The sequence below is a fragment of the Heptranchias perlo genome, chromosome 3 (genome assembly GCF_035084215.1).
Source record: "Heptranchias perlo isolate sHepPer1 chromosome 3, sHepPer1.hap1, whole genome shotgun sequence".
Lineage (NCBI taxonomy): Eukaryota > Metazoa > Chordata > Chondrichthyes > Hexanchiformes > Hexanchidae > Heptranchias > Heptranchias perlo.
The window spans coordinates 80,551,641-80,570,823 of record NC_090327.1 but is presented as its reverse complement, the minus strand read 5'-3'; the positions used below and the strand labels follow the sequence as shown (position 1 = coordinate 80,570,823).

At 45.9% G+C, this 19,183-nt stretch overlaps 1 long non-coding RNA gene across 2 annotated transcripts; it reads right to left on the bottom strand.

The window, feature by feature from the left end:
• Positions 1-4,324: 4,324 nt before the first annotated feature.
• On the bottom strand, positions 4,325-18,802 carry LOC137306642 (uncharacterized). 2 transcript variants are annotated; one of them, XR_010958918.1, is made up of 3 exons: positions 18,702-18,802; positions 16,211-16,494; positions 4,325-5,665 (listed from the first exon to the last, which is right to left on the bottom strand). It is a non-coding gene; the product is annotated as an uncharacterized lncRNA (long non-coding RNA). The 2 variants fall into 2 exon arrangements; XR_010958919.1 differs by having other exon boundaries at positions 16,337-16,494.
• Positions 18,803-19,183: the final 381 nt, after the last annotated feature.

Here is a 19,183-nt window from a genome sequence, read left to right as displayed (position 1 = left end):
ATCACTTCCAAGTTCCCCTCCAAGTCAAACATCTTCCTGATATGGAAATATATCGCTGCTCCTTCACCATTGCTGGGTCAATATCATGGAATTCCCTAACAAACACTATTGTGGGAGTAAACATCATAGAATAGAATCATAGAATCATAGAAGTTTACAACATGGAAACAGGCCCTTCGGCCCAACATGTCCATGTCGCCCAGTTTATACCACTAAGCTAGTCCCAATTGCCTGCACTTGGCCCATATCCCTCTATACCCATCTTACCCATGTAACTGTCCAAATGCTTTTTAAAAGACAAAATTGTACCCGCCTCTACTACTGCCTCTGGCAGCTCGTTCCAGACACTCACCACCCTTTGAGTGAAAAAATTGCCCCTCTGGACCCTTTTGTATCTCTCCCCTCTCACCTTAAATCTATGCCCCCTCGTTATAGACTCCCCTACCTTTGGGAAAAGATTTTGACGATCTACCTTATCAATGCCCCTCATTATTTTATAGACTTCTATAAGATCAACCCTAAACCTCCTACTCTCCAGGGAAAAAAGTCTCAGTCGATCCAACCTCTCCCTATAAGTCAAACCATCAAGTCCCGGTAGCATCCTAGTAAATCTTTTCTGCACTCTTTCTAGTTTAATAATATCCTTTCTATAATAGGGTGACCAGAACTGTACACAGTATTCCAAGTGTGGCCTTACTAATGTCTTGTACAACTTCAACAAGACATCCCAACTCCTGTATTCAATGTTCTGACCAATGAAACCAAGCATGCTGAATGCCTTCTTCACCACCCTATCCACCTGTGACTCCACTTTCAAGGAGCTATGAACCTGTACTCCCAGATCTCTTTGTTCTATAACTCTCCCCAACGCCCTACCATTAACGGAGTAGGTCCTGGCCCGATTCGATCTACCAAAATGCATCACCTCACATTTATCCAAATTAAACTCCATCTGCCATTCATCGGCCCACTGGCCGAATTTATCAAGATCCCGTTGCAATCCTAGATAACCTTCTTCACTGTCCACAATGCCACCAATCTTGGTGTCATCTGCAAACTTACTAACCATGCCTCCTAAATTCTCATCCAAATCATTAATATAAATAACAAATAACAGCAGACCCATCACCGATCCCTGAGGCACACCGCTGGTCACAGGCCTCCAGTTTGAAAAACAACCCTCTACAACCACCCTCTGTCTTCTGTCGTCAATCCAATTTTGTATCCAATTGGCTACCTCACCTTGGATCCCGTGAGATTTAACCTTATGTAACAACCTACCATGCGGTACCTTGTCAAAGGCTTTGCTAAAGTCCACGTAGACCACATCTACTGCACAGCCCTCATCTATCTTCTTGGTTACACCTTCAAAAAACTCAATCAAATTTGTGAGACATGATTTTCCTCTCACAAAACCATGCTGATTGTTCCTAATCAGTCCCTGCCTCTCCAAATGCCTGTAGATCCTGTCTCTCAGAATACCCTCTAACAACTTACCCACTACAGATGTCAGGCTCACCGGTCTGTAGTTCCCAGGCTTTTCCCTGCCGCCCTTCTTAAACAAAGACACAACATTTGCTACCCTCCAATCTTCAGGCACCTCACCTGTAGCTGTCGATGATTCAAATATCTCTGCTAGGGGACCCGCAATTTCCTCCCTAACCGCCCATAACATCAGAACAAGTACTGCAATGGTTGAAGAAGGCCCACCACCATTTTCTCAGGGAGATGGACAATAAAATTCGATTCACTCCACGTGATATCAAGAAATGGCTGAGTGCACTGGATACAGCAAAGGCTATGGGCCCCGACAACATCCCGGCTGTAGTGCTGAAGACTTGTGCTCCAGAACTAGCTGTGCCTCTAGCCAAACTGTTCCAGTACAGTTACAACACTGGCATCTACCCGACAATGTGGAAAATTGCCCAGGTATGTCCTGTCCACAAAAAGCAGGACAAATCCAATCCGGCCAATTACCGCCCCATCAGTCTACTCTCAATCATCAGCAAAGTGATGGAAGATGTTGTCGACATTGCTGTCAAGCGTCACTGACTCACCAATAACCTGCTCACCGTTGCTCAGTTTGGGTTCCGCCAGGACCACTCGGCTCCAGACCTCATTACAGCCTTGATCCAAACATGGACAAAAGAGCTGAATTCCAGAGGTGAGGTGAGAGTGACTGCCCTTGACATCAAGGCAGCATTTGACCAAGTGTGGCACCAAGGAACCCCAGTAAAATTGAAGTAAATGGGAATCAGGGAGAAAACTCTCCAGTGGCTGGAGTCATACCTAGCACAAAGGAAGATGGTAGTGGTTGTTGGAGGCCAATCATCTCAGCCCCAGGACATTGCTGCAGGAGTTCCTCAGGGCAGTGTCCTAGGCCCAACCATCTTCAGCTGCTTCATCAATGACCTTCCCTCCATCATAAGGTCAGAAATGGGGATGTTCGCTGATGATTGCACAGTGTTCAGTTCCATTCGCAACCCCTCAAATAATGAAGCAGTCCGAGCCCGCATGCAGCAAGACCTGGACAACATCCAGGCTTGGGCTCATAAGTGGCAAGTAACATTCGTGCCAGATAAGTGCCAGGCAATGACCATCTCCAACAAGAGAGAGTCTAACCACCTCCCCTTGACATTCAACGGCATTACCATCGCCGAATCCCCCATCAACATCCTGGGGGTCACCACTGACCAGAAACTTAACTGGACCAGCCATATAAATACTGTGGCTACAGTAGCAGCTCAGAGGCTGGGTATTCTGCGGCGAGTGACTCACCTCCTGACTCCCAAAGCCTTTCCACCATCTACAAGGCACAAGTCAGGAGTGTGATGGAATACTCTCCACTCACTTGGATGAGTGCAGCTCCAACAACACTCAAGAAGCTCGACACCATCCAAGATAAAGCAGCCCGCTTGATTGGCATTCCATCCACCACCCTAAACATTCACTCCCTTCACCACCGGCGCGCAGTGGCTGCAGTGTGTACCATCCACAGGATGCACTGCAGCAACTCGCCAAGGCTTCTTCAACAGCACCTCCCAAACCCGCAACCTCTACCACCTAGAAGGACAAGAGCAGCAGGTACATGGGAACAACACCACCTGCACATTCCCCTCCAAGTCACACACCATCCCGACTTGAAAATATATCGCCGTTCCTTTATCGTCACTGGGTCAAAATCCTGGAACTCCCTACCTAACAGCACTGTGGGAGAACCGTCACCAGACGGACTGCAGCGGTTCAAGAAGGCGGCTCACCACCACCTTCTCAAGGGCAATTAGGGATGGGCAATAAATGCTGGCCTCGCCAGCGACGCCCACATCCCATGAACAAATAAAAAAAAGCAACTTTTCGAACTTTGCCCAATTCCGAAGAACAATTTTTTTTTAAAATTCTGCTGAGGCCTTCTTAGAACCCTTATTGCAATGAAAGTATAGGCTGGTTGCCTGCATAACAATAGTGACTACAGTTCAAAAAGTTGAATCTGAAGCACTTGGGAAGTCCTGAGGAGGTTGTTTTTAAATTTAAATATAGTTGCCTAGAAACAGGCATATGCAAATAGGGGATATAACACCTGTTTGAAGTCTCCTTCGTGAGATTTCCTTCCTGCCCTGAACACAGCTGTCCCAATACGTTCAGGATAACCATGTCTACATGTGGCCTAACCAGCAAGGGACCAAGAAGTTAAGTTTTTTTTTAAGTACTTACCTGAATGTGGAGCCGGAAGCAGCAGGAGTGCTCATCCAGGCTCCACAGCAGTCCCAAAGATTTTTGCCGGCCCCTGCTCAGCCCGTTCCCGATCGTCTCCCCTCTCCCCGATCACCCCCTACCTCCCTCCCATACGATAGCCCCATCCCTTTCTCCCCTCCCTCTCAAACGCTCCCATCTCTCCTAATCGCATCATTCCCCCTCCCTCCCTTTCGATCACCCCCCTCCCTTCCACCCGATCACCTACCCCCCCACTACCAGGATCTACCTGAGGACCATTTCTGGGGAAGCAACTGGCCCAACTTCATCATCGTGGAACTGGCCAGTTGCCTCTGGATGCCCAATTGGTGTCCACAGCCCACCGGCAATATGTTGATGAGGCCCAAGGCCCAATTTCGGATGGATCTCAGGCCTCTGGTTTCTGACGTGCGCTCCTAGCACACTGCCTATTTCAGGCCTGAAAATAGGGCGAGACGAGTTTCTTTAACTCAGAACAGTGTCAATAAACCTTACCTTAAGTTGACCTGCTAATGTCCATTATGTGATTCATTGGCATATTTCTAAGTGCTTTTATTGGAGTTATACAGAAAAATCCTTAGAGTGAAGAGCATATGTTTTTATTTATGTAAGAATGCATGTGGGGAATGTGATAATACGATGTGCTCCTATGCTGTCTCCTTGTAATACATGACCTAGTGCATTGTGTTCTTTATTACACACTGCTTCTAAGTGATTAGGTCTGAAGGCTTCCTGAGTGATCTCTGGAAGACTTGCTTGTGCTTCTACTGGCCACCTACTACTACGTGCTACAGGCCTAAATAATCATGCCTGTCCTCATCTGACTGTGGAGGCTGCTTCCTGTGGTTTGCTCTCCAGGATCAGATGTTGACGAGGCAGCGACTTAAAGATCATCCATCTGTTCCTGTGATTTTTTTTCATGCATGCAGCAGTTGGAGGACAAGTCCCAACGGTGGTCACTGATCTCTGTGAATTTCACTACCCTAATGTCTTCCCGACTGTGCTTCCAAGCACATTGAAGGCAACCTGAATCATCTCTTGGATCTTTGGGTGCTGATACTTTAATATCATCCATAGATGCTTGACTCTGCTTGACACTGAATACCTGAGGTCTCCCCTAAAGATGCCATTAGCGCTACGTGCTGCTCGGTGAAAGGCTGCAGGGCCGAAAGCCATTGTTTCTTTTATAAATGCACAACTGTAATACAACCCAAACCAGATTACATTGTGTTCTACAATTAGACAAATGACTCGTTCATCCATTCATACTTATGAAGTAACGTAAGAAAGAACTTACATTTATATTGCATCTTATCACCTTCTCAAGATATCCTAAAGCACTTTACAGCTAATGGATTATTTTTGACATGCAGTCACTGTTGCTATGTAGGCAAGTGTGCCATTAATTTTTGCATAGCAAATCCTATGGACAGCAAACAAATGAATGACTAAATAATCTGTTTTAGGTGGTGTTGGTTGAGGGAAAATTGTTGGCCAGTCAGTGTGAGAATGCCTTGCTCTCCTTCGGATAGTGTGACCTTTTATATCCAGCTTAGGTGGTAGACATTACATCACAACCAAAAGATAAACCTCAGAGTCCCAGAGTACTGCACAGAAGTGACAACTTAGATTATGTGGTAGGGCTTGAACCCACATCCTTCATTTTGTAGCTGGTCCCCTGATATCAGGATCACAAAACAACTCAGGGGTGCCAGTGACCTTGCTCGACCTCCATCCAGCAGCCATCTATCTTGGTCCTTGAAATCTGTTCTTTCCTCACTCGCAATCCATGGCCCATCCTGTATTTTTTCCTCAAGCTCAAAAATTGATTGTTTCTGAGCTGGTGCTGCTTCGAGTGGTATAGGTGACCCATCGTGTAGAGCGGAGCATTGCATTCCTATGGAACTGTCTTCTTCCTGCTGAGCTAGTGGCCTCTCTGTTAAAAACAATAAGAAGGCACATGATCACCATTATTATGCATGCTGTTGTTGCATTGACAGTATGTCCTATGTTTTGTTGCAAAGTGTACGTGATCATCTTTGCACAAATCATACTCAATCGTGGATAGGCAGCTGTCCAAGTTTCGAAGTGCATGGGACTGGTGAGTGTCAAAGAAACATCCAAAGTAGCACTTGGACCCACTTGCTCCATTTACCTCACAAACTCAGATAGGGTCACTGCTAGAGAGCACCAGAGGGTGCAAGCCGTGGACAACCTCCGGGATAGCAGCCCATGGAGTTTGAGGGCCAACATATCCAATTTCAAAGAAAGGGCATTAAGTTCAGTACCATGTTTTCTCAAGTCTGCTATAAAGGGGAGAAAGCAGCTTTCATTTACCATATCTTAGTGCACAAAGGGGAAATTTACTACCCACCGCATGATTTTCCTGACTTCCAAATAGGATCCAGAACTATGATTTTACAAGCTTTCAGCCCTTCTCTTTCAAGCTGCCTCAATTCATTATTTCAACCAACAACACCATTGTTCTAAGATGTTATTATATTTTTCTAACTATGACTTGAGACTGGTACCTCCTCAGAGCGACGGTGAGCCAATGTTGAGTAACATTGTCACCTCTTCAAAACTTTTCGGTCAGGCAAAATGGAGCTTTGCACACAAGGATCTATACATTATACACACAGTTTGTCTCAAATGCTTCCTAAATTTTTAATGTTAGTGAAAAGCCAGTGTGACAGTCAGCTTTTTGCTAACACTTAAAGTTGCTAAAAATAGTGGACAGAGGATCTTCATACAATTACATTATCACAAGTATTATTGATAGCAGGCAACACAATTTCAAATTCATAAAAAATTCACGGCAATTTAAATTTGTTGATTTGGGTTTAAACTGTTATTCTGGATTTGTACTCGTTAAAATTCATTGAATGAAATGACTTATTAAATTAATAATATATTAATTGGACATATGTAAATGAGTTTATCCATTTAGTAGAATTCAAAGTTAAAAGAAAACTATTAATTTCTGAGTGACTTTAATAAAAGCCTGTGGCTCTGCCAATGACGCTCATGATGGCTCCTGCTGGTGGTTGAACAGTGCCTCTCCTGAAAGCATCTGTGTGGAGACATTTGGGCAACTCACTGCATCTGCCAGGGAACCACTATAATCTGTATGGTTTTGGCTAGCTATAATGGTGTTTAGGTGCTTTTGTTTCATTCAAATGGCTGCTCACCAACAAGTAATTGCTAATGGAAAACTGTTCCCTTGGCAAATACAATTACAGTATAAACAAGTTAGTGACCAGTGCCAGTTTCAGACATTTCATCAAGTCCTGCCCGAGGCAATAAATTAGGAATACTGCAATAAGGCAAGTAATAGCAGTCCAGCCTTATACTTGGCACTTGACGTTCTCTTGATGGATTATAGTGGAAAGGAGCACACACAACAGACCAGAAACTGAGCCACAAAATGACATCAGCCATATGTGACCTCATTTCTCTAAAAACCAGGCTAACAAATATTCTTTCCAAATCTGCCTTCAAAGGAAATTGATTTTCTGTTGTTGGAGCATCATTTCTATTCATGAAATCAAAGTACTGTATTTAAGATAAAAGAAAATGTCATGTCACATCTTGTACAATAAAGTTCCATGTTTTTTTGAAACTGAAACTATTGTAAATGTAATATTACAATAGTGTGTTCTACCTGAAAATAAATCATTTTTAAGAATCTCAATAGCATCAGATAAGAAGGCAGACCTAGATTTGGAGAACCTTCATGCATGCTTATGTTACCTCCAGATTCGACTATTCCAATGCTCTCCTGGCCGGCCTCCCATCATAACCTTGAGTTCATCCAAAACTCTGCTGCTTGTATCCCAACTCGCACCAAGTCCTGTTCATCCATCACCCCTGTGCTCACTGACCTACATTGGCTCCCGTTTCAGCACGCCTCAATTTTGAAATTCTCATCCTTGTGTTCAAATCCCTCCATATCTCTGTAACCTCCTCCAGCCCTACAAGCCTCCGAGATCTCTGCATTCCTCCAACTCAATACGGCCCAAACGGAGTCTCACGCAGCATGGTAGTGTGCTGCGTGTTCACAACTGGGTTGATACAAAGAGGATTGTACATGGAGGAGGAATAGCAAGAGGAACACTCATCATCTGACAAGGAAGACTATGGTGAAGGCAAGGAAGGAGCAGAAGAGGGAGGGTCATTACAACCCCTGCAGCCAGAGATGCCAAGGATGACTTGATAGCTCAGTACTTCGGTGGACCTGCTCATTCCCCTGAAATGTTACACAACTGCAGCACCCCCAACTCCCGACACCTCTGCATTAACAATCCTTGTTACCTCCTTCACCACTGCCTCAATCCTGCAATAAAGAACATTTGAAACATTCAATCATATCTATGACAACCTGACATTGCAGCCTCATAAGCTGCTATGAAACCACAGTGCAGACAAAAGTGCCAAATGTGAAAAAGGTAATTCTTTAATGCCAAAAACAATGATTGCCCTGAAAAAATTTTTCACCCAAGTGTCCGCTCATAGTGCCTTTCTTCCGAACCCAAATTTAACTCCACCCGTCCTCCCGTGCCAATCCCAAACCCCGATCCTCCCCCACCACTCCCGAACCCCGATCCTCCCCCCACCACTCCCGACCCTGATCCTCTCCCGCCACTCCCGATCCCTGATCCTCCCCCAGGCTTTTCTCCCGACCTCGATCCTCCCCCCCGGAGGATCGGGGATCGGGAGTGTCGGAGGGGAGGATCGGGGATCGGGAGTAGCGGAGGGAGACTTTCATATTGAGTTTGAGAGTGACGTACATAAGTCAGAAACTAGAGTCATAAACTTAAATATAGTCAATTACAGAGGTATGAGGGGCGAGTTGGCTAAGGTAGATTGGGAAATTAAACTAAAGGGTTTGACGGTTGAAAAGCAATGGCAAATATTTAAAGAAATATTTCAATATTCTCAACAAATATACATTCCATTGAGAAATAAAAACCCCGTGGAAAAAGTGATCCACCCGTGGCTAACAAAAGAAGTTAAGGATAGTATTAGATTAAAAGAAGAGACCTATAATGTTGCCAAAAAGAGTAGTAAGCCTGGGGATTGGGAGAGTTTTAGAAACCAGCAAAGGACGACCAAAAAATTGATAAAAAGAGAGAAAATAGAATATGAGAGTAAACTAGCAAGAAATATAAAGACAGATTGTAAGAGGTTCTACAAGTATGTAAAAAGGAAGAGAACAGCAAAAGTAAACGTTGGTCCCTTAGAGACCGAGACAGGAGAAATTATAATGGGGAATCAGGAAATGGCAGATGCGTTAAACAAATATTTTGTATCTGTCTTCACAGTAGAAGACACAAAAAGCATACCAGAAATAGTGGGGAACCAAGGGGCTAATGAAAGTGAGGAACTTAAAGCAATTAATATCAATAGAGAAAAAGTACTTGAGAAATAATGGGATAAACGTTGAAAAATCCCCTGGACCTGATGGCTTACATCCGAGGCCTAAAAGAGATGGCTGCAGAGATAGTGGATCCATTGGTTTTGATCTTCCAAAATTCCCTAGATTCTAGAATGGTCCCAGTGGTTTGGAAGGTAGAAAATGTCACCCAGCTATTCAAGAAAGGAGGGAGAGAGAAAACAGGGAACTACAGGCCACTTGGCCTGACATCAGTCGTCGAGAAAATGCCGGAATCCATTATTAAGGAAGTGGTAACAGGGTACTTAGAAAATCATAATATGATTAGGCAGAGTCAACATGGTTTTATGAAAGGGAAATTGTGTTTGACAAACCTATTAGAGTTTTTTGAGGATGTAACTAGCAAGGTGGATAAAGGGGAACCAGTGGATGTAGTATATTTGGATTTTCAAAAGGCATTTGATGAGGTGCCACACAAGAGGCTGTTACACAAGATAAGGGCTCATGGGGTTGGGAGTAACATATTAGCGAGGATAGAGGATTGGTTAAAGGACAGAAAATAGAGAGTAGGGATAAATGGGTCATTCTCAGGTTGGCAGGCTGCAACTAGTGGGGTGCCGCAAGGATTGGTGCTTGGGGCTCAGCTCTTTACAATCTATATTAATGATGTAGATGAAGGGACCGAGTGTAATGTATCCATGTTTGCTGACGATACAAAGCTAGGTGGGAAAGCAAGCTGTGAGGAGGACACAAAGGGCTCGATGTTCAAATGGCAGTGGGATAGCAGCAGAGGTGGGGGTGGGGGGTCAATGGGCGCGCGGGTAACCCGACTAATAAACTCTTACAATTTCCCACACGATCGTGAGTTAATTGGTGGCCCTTAACGTGGCTTCCGGGTTTGCCATCTCAAAGCTGCGCAGTGGGCGGACTGACCACCCACATGACAGGCTGTCAGCTGGAGCGGCTCTATTTAAAGGGCCATTGCTCCAATGGCTTTTGCTGCAGCAAAGACCAAAAAGACACAATGGAGCAGCACAGGGGCAAGGCTGCTCCAAGGTTCAATGATGCTTCACTGCCGCAGCTACTGGCTGGGGTGAGGAGGAGGAGGGAAATGTTTTACCCGGCGGACGGAAGTGCCCTGTCTCTGCCACAAGAAAGTCTGATTCGAGGTGACAGAGGTCACCAGCAGGAGTAACATCTCCCGCACCTGGGTCCAGTGCAGGAAGTATTTCAATGACCTAACTAGGTCAGCAAAAGTGAGTACACTTACTGATTCTCCTGCATTCCGTGTTCCACATCACCCCACCCACCCCCTAACTCACTCTGCACTACCAAAACCACTCCATCTCACATCACTCCTCACACCCACTTAAGGCTCACCCTCAACTTAACTGCACTTCCTCAGCACTTCCTCACCTCCCCATTTGTCACCCCACCACTACCACTCAACCCAATCCTCATCCAATGTGATGTCTCTGTCTCATACTCACCCTCTGATGCACCTCTTTCACGGTCAGCCTCACCCAAACCAATGCATTCATTGGCTGGCCATTTCACCATCACTCACTCGCTCACACGTCTGTACTTTCTCCCCTTCTGGAAGAAAGTGCAAAATGCACGCAAGAAGGCGAGGACTGGAGGGGGGGCCACAACAAATAGTGGTCCTCACAGACACGGAGAAGGAGGCGGTGGAGATCAGCCACACCCTCGAGTGCCTGTCCGTTGGGAACGCTGAGACTGGCACCCCACAAACGTCTGGTGACACAACTTTAACATTCATCACACACAATATGAATTGATATTAACATGCCTTGCCATGTTGAACACCTCAGTATGCTCATCACAACATGACACATCTGTGATGATGCTTAATATTGCCTTCTGTTCTCTTACAGGCCCTTCAACGACCGCAGTGATGGCATAGGGCGATTCCTCAGAGGAGCTCCAGGCATCTGAGGGTGCACCGTCACATCTTAATGAGCCATCCACCAGTGCAGATACTCACACCTCGGTGGGTCCCAGTTGTCAGTTAGTTGGGTTGGCACCTGGTGAGTTACCACACACAGTGATCACGAGCAGACACTGGTGGCAGGGGCAGCTGCGGAGAGTCTGCGTCGGTGGGCGCACTCTTCTCCAGGCTCTGCTCAGCTGGACGCAGATGCTGAACCCCAGATGCCATCCTTTAAAAGGAGAATGATGGTGGGACAGCAGCACATTTGTGAGGTTCTGGACCAGGTGCCACGCACACTCTCCACAATAGTGCAGAGGAGGGAGGAGTCCAACTCCTGCATTAGTGGAATGGTGGCACGTAAGTGTGGGAATGACTGTGATGCAGAGAAGGCTAGCCTCTGTTGAACTTCAAACATGGCTCACAAATGAGTCCATTCAGGCCCTGACAACGGCCGTTCAGACTCAGGGTGAACAACATTCTACCACCTTAAACAGGCTGACAGATACTTTAGAAGTGGCCTTCCAAGGCATCACACATATCCTCCAAACTGTTCTCCAGCAGGCTGGTAGGAGTGATGTGGGCCTGGCCCAGAAGAGGGGTGATGGCGAAAGGGGACATGGAAGTGGGGACACCACTCAAAGCGCTCCCACCTCTCACCTGTTGCCCCCCTTTCAACCAGTACCCGCAATGCTGCCTCCTCTCCAGGTGGCCGAATCTGCCCCTGCACAGGTGCAGGTGGAGCAGTCTTTGGAGGGGCCCTCACGGGTTCCAAATCCAGATGGCATAGGCCAAAAGCATCTCAGCAGTCAGGGCCTGGACATGAGCAACCTGCCACTACCTCTGCTGCAGCCACAGGGGATGAACCACATAGAAGCGGTAGGAAGTGGAAGGCTAAGGATTTGTGAGCACGAAGGGTATGCACAAGGGTGTCTGACAGATGGTCATGTTTTCCATTTATATTTGTTTTTTGTTATATTCACATTAAATGTTATCATTCTCACCATTACTGCCACGTCTTGACCATTCTTGACTGGCTTTTGTGATAGGCCCTTTCATGAGCTTCACCATGAAAGGCGACACTTGATGCCACCCAGTGGGTCACTTTACAGTGGGTGTATGTGTGGTTGCAGGACTGCTTCGTGCAGGGTGGGGGGAGGGGGCTGGTGTGGGCGCTGCTCTTTCCAGATGGTCTGAGGACTGGATTCTTCACACTTTCTGATGTTAGGAGAACTGTTCACATATCAGTGACTCCCTGGCCTCCCGAGCAGTCAGGGCATGGGTTTGTCCTCCTCCTCCTCAATGTGGATGGCAGATGTGGATGGGGCCTCCTCAAGCGGCACCCCTCTCTGTTGTGCCATGTTGTGCAGGACACGACACACTATAATAATGTGTCCCACTGTGTCTGGTGCATATTGAAACGCTCCCCAGCACAATCAAGGCAACTAAATCGCAACTTGAGCAGCGCTATAGCATGCTCAATTGTAGACCTGGTGGCGATGTGGCTGTCGTTGTATCAACACTATTGCTCAGTGATGGGGTTCCTCATAAGCCATGTGTGCAGGGGTTATCACTTGTCCCCGAGGGACTAGCCCTTAAGGGTGTTCGGTGCATGGAAGAGGGGCGGGATGTTGGATTCCCTCAGGATGAAGGAATCGTGGCAGCTGACATGGAATCTGGCGCACACGTGAAGGGATCTTTTGCAGTGGTCACAAACGAGCTGAGTGTTGATGGAGTGATAGCCCTTTCTGTTGATGAACAGTCCTGTCCCATGTGGAGGAGCTCCGATTGCTATATGGGTACAATCGATTGCACCCTGCACCTGTGGGAAGCCAGCCTCAGAGCGGAATCCCACAGCCCTCTCTGTCTGGCTGAGGTCATCCATGGGGAAGTTGACATATTGTGAGGCCCTGCGGAACAAGCCATTGGTGACCTGCCTTATGCACTTGTGTGCACTGTGAGAGACCCCGGCGATATCACCAGTGGCACCTTGGAATGATCCGGAGGTGAAGAAGTTGAGGGCAGTGACGGGTAATGAGATGCCGCTTATCCTAGCGGGAGCAGCTCGGCAGGAAGGAGGCTGCAGATGTCTATGACCACCTGGCGATTCATTCTGAGCCTCCGTATGCACTGCTCCTCAGAGAGGTTCAGGAAGCTGAGCCTCAGTCTGTAGACCCTCTGGCGAGGGTAGTGCCCCCTGCGATGTCGCACCCTCTGTTGTTGCCCTCTGTGCTCTTGTGCAGGTGCCTGTGGCGCAGCACTGTGTTGTGGAGCTCTAAGTGGCAGAAGTCCACACTGTACCTGGTGAGGATGGTGATGTTGCTCATCCTCGGATGTAGTGGTGAATGCAGCCATCGCGCCCCCCATGCTGATGGTGTCAGTTTGAGGGGGTCTGAAAAGTTGGTAAATACATGTCAACAGAAGAATTCTGAGTGGAAACTAAGAATTTTCAGCGTAAACACAAAGATCTCCCGGCCAAAAGTTTGTCTGAAAGACCAGAGTGCCCTGCTGCAATAACTCAGCCTTTATCTCCATCTGTCAAACAAGCATTTCAATGTCCAACTGGCAGCTGGCTGAAACACGTCTCCTAAAACATGGAGTGTTTCCCACAGCACGGGAAACACGCTGAGGCTGAATGAAAATCAGTCCCCTGCCTCAATCACCATGACTTTAACTATTTCAAATACTTAAACTATCTAAATAACTGTGTTAACTATCATCCCGCCGGCTTTAATTGCTGGTGGGACTTCCGCATTCGTGAGGCCCGCGCGCACACAGTCTGTGGGGAACCCGGAAGTCAGCAGGTTGCAGCCAGCTTCCTCACCCACTCAGGATTTACCCCCGCCCCCAACACACTCGCACTTCAGCTTGAAAATCGAGCCCAAAGTGTCTGCAAAGGGATATAGACAGGTTAGGTGAGTGGGCAAGAAGGTGACATGGAATATAATGTGGGAAATGTGAGGTTATTCACTTTGGTAGGAAGAATAGAAAAACAGAATATTTTTTAAATGGTGAGAAACTATTAAATGTTGGTGTTCAGAGAGATTTGGGTGTCCTCGTACAAGAAACACAAAAAGTTAGCATGCAGGTACAGCAAGCAATTAGGAATGCAAGTGAAACGTTGGTCTTTATTGCAAGGGGGTTGGAGTACAAAAGTAAGGAAGTCTTACTACAATTGTACTGGGCTTTGATGAGACCTCACCTGGAGTACTGTGTACAGTTTTGATCTCCTTATCTAAGGAAGAATATGCTAGCCTTAGAGGCAGTGCAACGAAGGTTCACTAGATTAATTCCTGGGATGAGAGGGTTGTTCTATGAGGAGAGATTGAGTATAATGGGCCTATACTCTCTGGAGTTTAGAAGAATGAGAGGTGATCTCATTGAAACATATAAGATTCTGAGGGGGCTTGACAGGGTAGATGCTGAGAGGTTGTTTCCCATGGCTGGAGAGCCTAGAACTAGGGGACATAGTCACAGGATATGGGGTCGGCCATTTAAGACTGAGATGAGGAGGAATTTCTTCACTCAGCGGGCTGTGAATCTTTGGAATTCTCTACCCCAGCTGTGGATGCTGAGTCATTGAATATATTCAAGGCTGAGATAGACAGATTTCTGAAATCTAAGGGAATCAAGGGATATGGGATCGCTCAGGAAAGTGGAGTTGAGGTCGAAGATCAGCCATGATCTGATTGAATGGCGGAGCAGGCTCGATACTCCTGCTTCTGTGATCTTATAATCAAGCCTCACAAAAGCAAATAATGAAATTTTGAACCAGCAGCTGTTATACTGCATACATAAATAGAGCATCTATCTTAACCCAACAAAAATGGTACCTTCAAAGCTGAATCAAATGCCCAGAATTTCCTGGAAACTTGCACAAGAGCCCAGGAAATTATGAAGTGAGTTACGCCATTATTCACACTGTGCCATAATTTCCTATGGGCTTTTGTGCTGCTCTGTCGATACCCTCAAGAAACCGTGAAAAGTTGATTATCACAGCTCCGTCCCCCATTCATGTCAATGGAGAGCCCGAATTTCTTGGATTTATGCTATTTTTCTCGCTGCAGCCACTTAGACTGAGCATTAATGGCACAGTTGGGCCCTTGGTCACCTGGGACTGGAACTTGGATTGCACTGCAGCCATTTTACAAGCATAAAGCAGGTGTCTATGGGTACAGTGTAGTGGTCGGTGTGCACGTGTTTATTCCAAGCAGGAAGCCGTTGGCCGCCATATTGGATCAAGCGTCTCCCTAGATGTCCAAGGCACCTGCCAGAAACATTTAAAAAGCTCATTATAATATTTAAATAAAAAGATCCTTCGCTTGTTGTAAGGCCCTTGTGTGAAATTGGTCTGCCCCAGCACCTGACTCACCGCCTGAAAAAATTGCCCAGCAAGTCATGGCGCTAACAGTCAGCAAAAATCTTGCAGGATTTCTCTTTAAAGGACACATTCACTCCATACAGTTTAGTTGCTGATTTGTCTTCATGGCTGTTAGTTAGCTTCTGCACCATTTTTTGGCTATTTACTGCGTTCAACAACTGAATTCCGACTACGACAAACTTTTTGCTGGTGCTGTACTGCTTTTCTCTGCCTTCACAACAGCTGTACTGCAGTCAAAGGTGGTCTGATAGGGTGACCTTTGGGGCTTGAGGATGAAGGGGAGCATTGAAGAAGGCAGGAGAGAGCAGGAGCAACTGAGAGAGGAAGGAGGAGGAGGGCACTGAGCAGGTGGCCATATCCACTTCACCAGGGAGACTGTCAACACAAGTCCCCTTCACCCATCACCCAGTGCTCATTGACCTACACTGGCTCCCGGTCCGGCAATGCCTCGATTTTGAAATCCTTGTTTACAAATCCCTCCATGGCCTTGCCCCTCCCTATCTCTGTAACTTCCTCCAGGCCTACAACCCTTTGAGATCTCTGCGCTCCTCCAATTCTGGCCTCTTGCGCATCGCCAATATTAATTGCTCCACCACTGCTGGCCGTGCCTTTAGCTCTCCCTAAATCTCTCCGCCTCTCTGTTTGTGAAGATTACCGTGGCCCTTAACTTTTACACAACAGGCTCCTTCTACGCTGCAGCAGGTGACATCAACAACACCTCCCAGTTTGCTGTGCACTGCTGTATCAGGGAGCTCACCGAGGCTCCAGCAGGAACACCTACATCACTTTCCCAATAGAGAAAGTAAAGCAGAACAGGAGAGCAGTAGGCTTCGTCCACATTGCAAGCTTCCCCAGGGTTCAAGATGCCATTGACTGCACCCACATTGCCTTGTGTGCACCCCATCACCAGCCTGGCATCAAAAGATAGGGAATTCACTCCCTCAATGGCCACATGTCTTCCGCCAGGGGAGAAAGGGTGTGCAGGTGGGCTTCGTCTCCTCCGGTGTTTGCCTCTTGCCTCATGTTGAACACAACTTTCTCCTGCAAGAAACAACGGAGTGTGTTAGTAACAGTCTTGTGACATGTTTTGAGAATGTGTCTGTCACGGTCAATTAGTTTGTATGTGGTGTGGAAGATGTGAAGTGTGGGGAAATGAGGGATACAATAGTGATGAGAGTAAGAAGTGCAGAGTGTGTGAGTTGCTGGAATGAAGTGTGATGCAGTGATTGTAGGACAGTGAAGAGAAGTGGGGGAGGGGAGTGTTGTGAGTAGTGTGGCTACAGGTAGTGCAGACGTGAGGAGAGGGTAATTGAGGTGAGAGGTAAGATTCTTAACTTGACAAATCTGGTGAGGTTATTGAATTTTTTGCAGAATTGCAACCATATCCTGGGAGCTAAGCTCCTGGGATTGACCTCCTCTGCGATCTCTTTGCATTGCCAGCAGAGGTGTTACCTGGAGGGCTTTCTCCCTACTCTGTCCACTGCCTGGACTTCCAATGCTGCATCTGAGAATCTGGGTGTCCTCTTTGTAGCTCTGGCAGCCATTTCTCCGCTTGCAAAGTTTCCCTGCTGTCTACAGCCAGAGTGCACCTCCCCTTTTAAGCGGTACTGGCTACCTTTAAGTGGCGTCAGTGAAGTCTGAATTCTCATCCCCCAAACAGGTGCGTAGTCAATAAGCAGCTAATGTAGCCCAGGCTGCATGCCTGACTTATAATGAGCTCCCTGCATGAGTTTCACGTTGTCTTTGTGTCCACATGAACAGGCACGTGCAGCATGTGCCCCGCCCCCTGCACACCCATTTTCAGACGCAATCGAATCTCTGGACCCTACTATCGAAGTGATTTAGGGCCCACATGATTCTCAGTTTGGGAGGACCATAAAAGCTGCGGTGCTCCATCTCTGCGGTCTGGAGTCATGTGAATGGACTTTTATGGATACATAATAAAAATAGGCTTGGACATTTCACCGTCAAAAATAAGTTATCGTTGCGTTCATTCTGAAATAGAGCCCTCAAGCTAAGTGCAAAATCATTAAATCAATTTATTTGATCTGTGAATGCATTCATGTGTTTACAAGAATTGCTTAAAGTAAAATGAAATCTCTGCTCTTTCTTGATATATTTAATTCTGAGCTAAAACCCATCAAAACACTTCTTCTACATCATTGTGTCTTAGGATTACTGCATGGCGTAATTTACAGTGTACATTGCTGATGGTGCCATTCCAGGGAATTATGTTTTGGCTGCAAGTAATAATTATCAGATTTCAGTTCTTGTTGTTGCTATTAGTCTATCAGCTGTTAGCCAGTATAAATAGCGCAGTGAGGGATCTGATTTTTAGCACATGAATGGTATCAAATCATTTATTATGTTCAACATGATCCATCGATGTGTTAAGAATCACCAAGAAACAAGGTTCAACTTTAGCTAATAAACAAGTTAGTAAGCGTGTTTTTCCACATGACTAAGCAGAGTTAGTTCAAGTTATTTCAAATAAATTGTATGTTGATATACATATCAGTGCATTTGTGCATTTCTTTTTAAATACGGCATTTACAAATACAGGACTTTTCTTATAATGCGCTTTCTTTACATTTTTACATTCTAAAGGTGAGTATGGATTATATTTTACCTTAAGGTTCAAATCATTCCCAAAGGGGCCTAAATTTAGACAAAGGCCAGCAAATATACAAATATGTCCCCTTATTGACCCATACCTCACATATATGGCAGGTTGCTCACTAAAAAATCTATTAAGTGACACAGGCGTAAGGTTAAACATGTGTGGAAGGTCAACCTAGATTTCTCTTAATTGACTACAGATCCAAATCCTGCGGTCCCAGGTCCAGACTTGCCCTCATTGAGCAACCGCCTTCCCAGATTGATTTTAAAGAACTGATTTTTATATTAAACATGCCAGGCCATAAACTATAACTTCAGCAAATCAATATGCATGCAGTGTAATTTTAGACATAAACAGTCATTTAGGGATAGAAGTTTGCAGGCACAGAGCATTCTCTTTTCGATTAATAAAATGTAACATTTCTGGAATCAATCCCAAATTCTGCTATAGGTTGCTAAACTGACTTGAGCACTCCATGATATAAAAAAAATGAAACAAAGCATAAGGAAGCTTGATTCATACCAATTACAAAAATAAACACATGATTAAGATACTGAGGCTGGTTAAGGTTTGTCCAAATGACAGGCATTACTGAAATAAAATTAATTCTTTTTAAATGTCTTTTTACCCCTTCAGTTTTCTTCTCTTCTCTTCTGAAGGCAATGACTCATATTAGGATTCAGTTCCACAAACACTGACAACTATCTGGTGCTTCACCCTAGCAACCATCCTTCATGTGACAATCTAGAGAGTGAGTGAACTATTTTCAACTGCTGTCCACCCGGCTCTCGCCTGGAAAATGGGCGGCCAGCAGAGGAAAATCAGGCCAAAGACCTGTCTGATTCAATTTTCAGGCAGGCCTGTAAATGAGTGCACAAGAGGCCGACCTGTTTCAGTCAAGAGGCTGTTTAAATATGCAAATTGGGGTCCTGCACCATTGTAGGACCCTGATTACAATTGTGAAGTACAAATGGGTGGAGCGAGTGCCGCACAGGCAGTGAGCAGCCTAACAAGCGATCTGTAAAGGGACCACTGATGGCTGCTCCATAAAAGGGTTCCAAACCTCTTTTTTCTTTTATTTATGTGGTGGCCAGGAGAAACAGAAGTGCT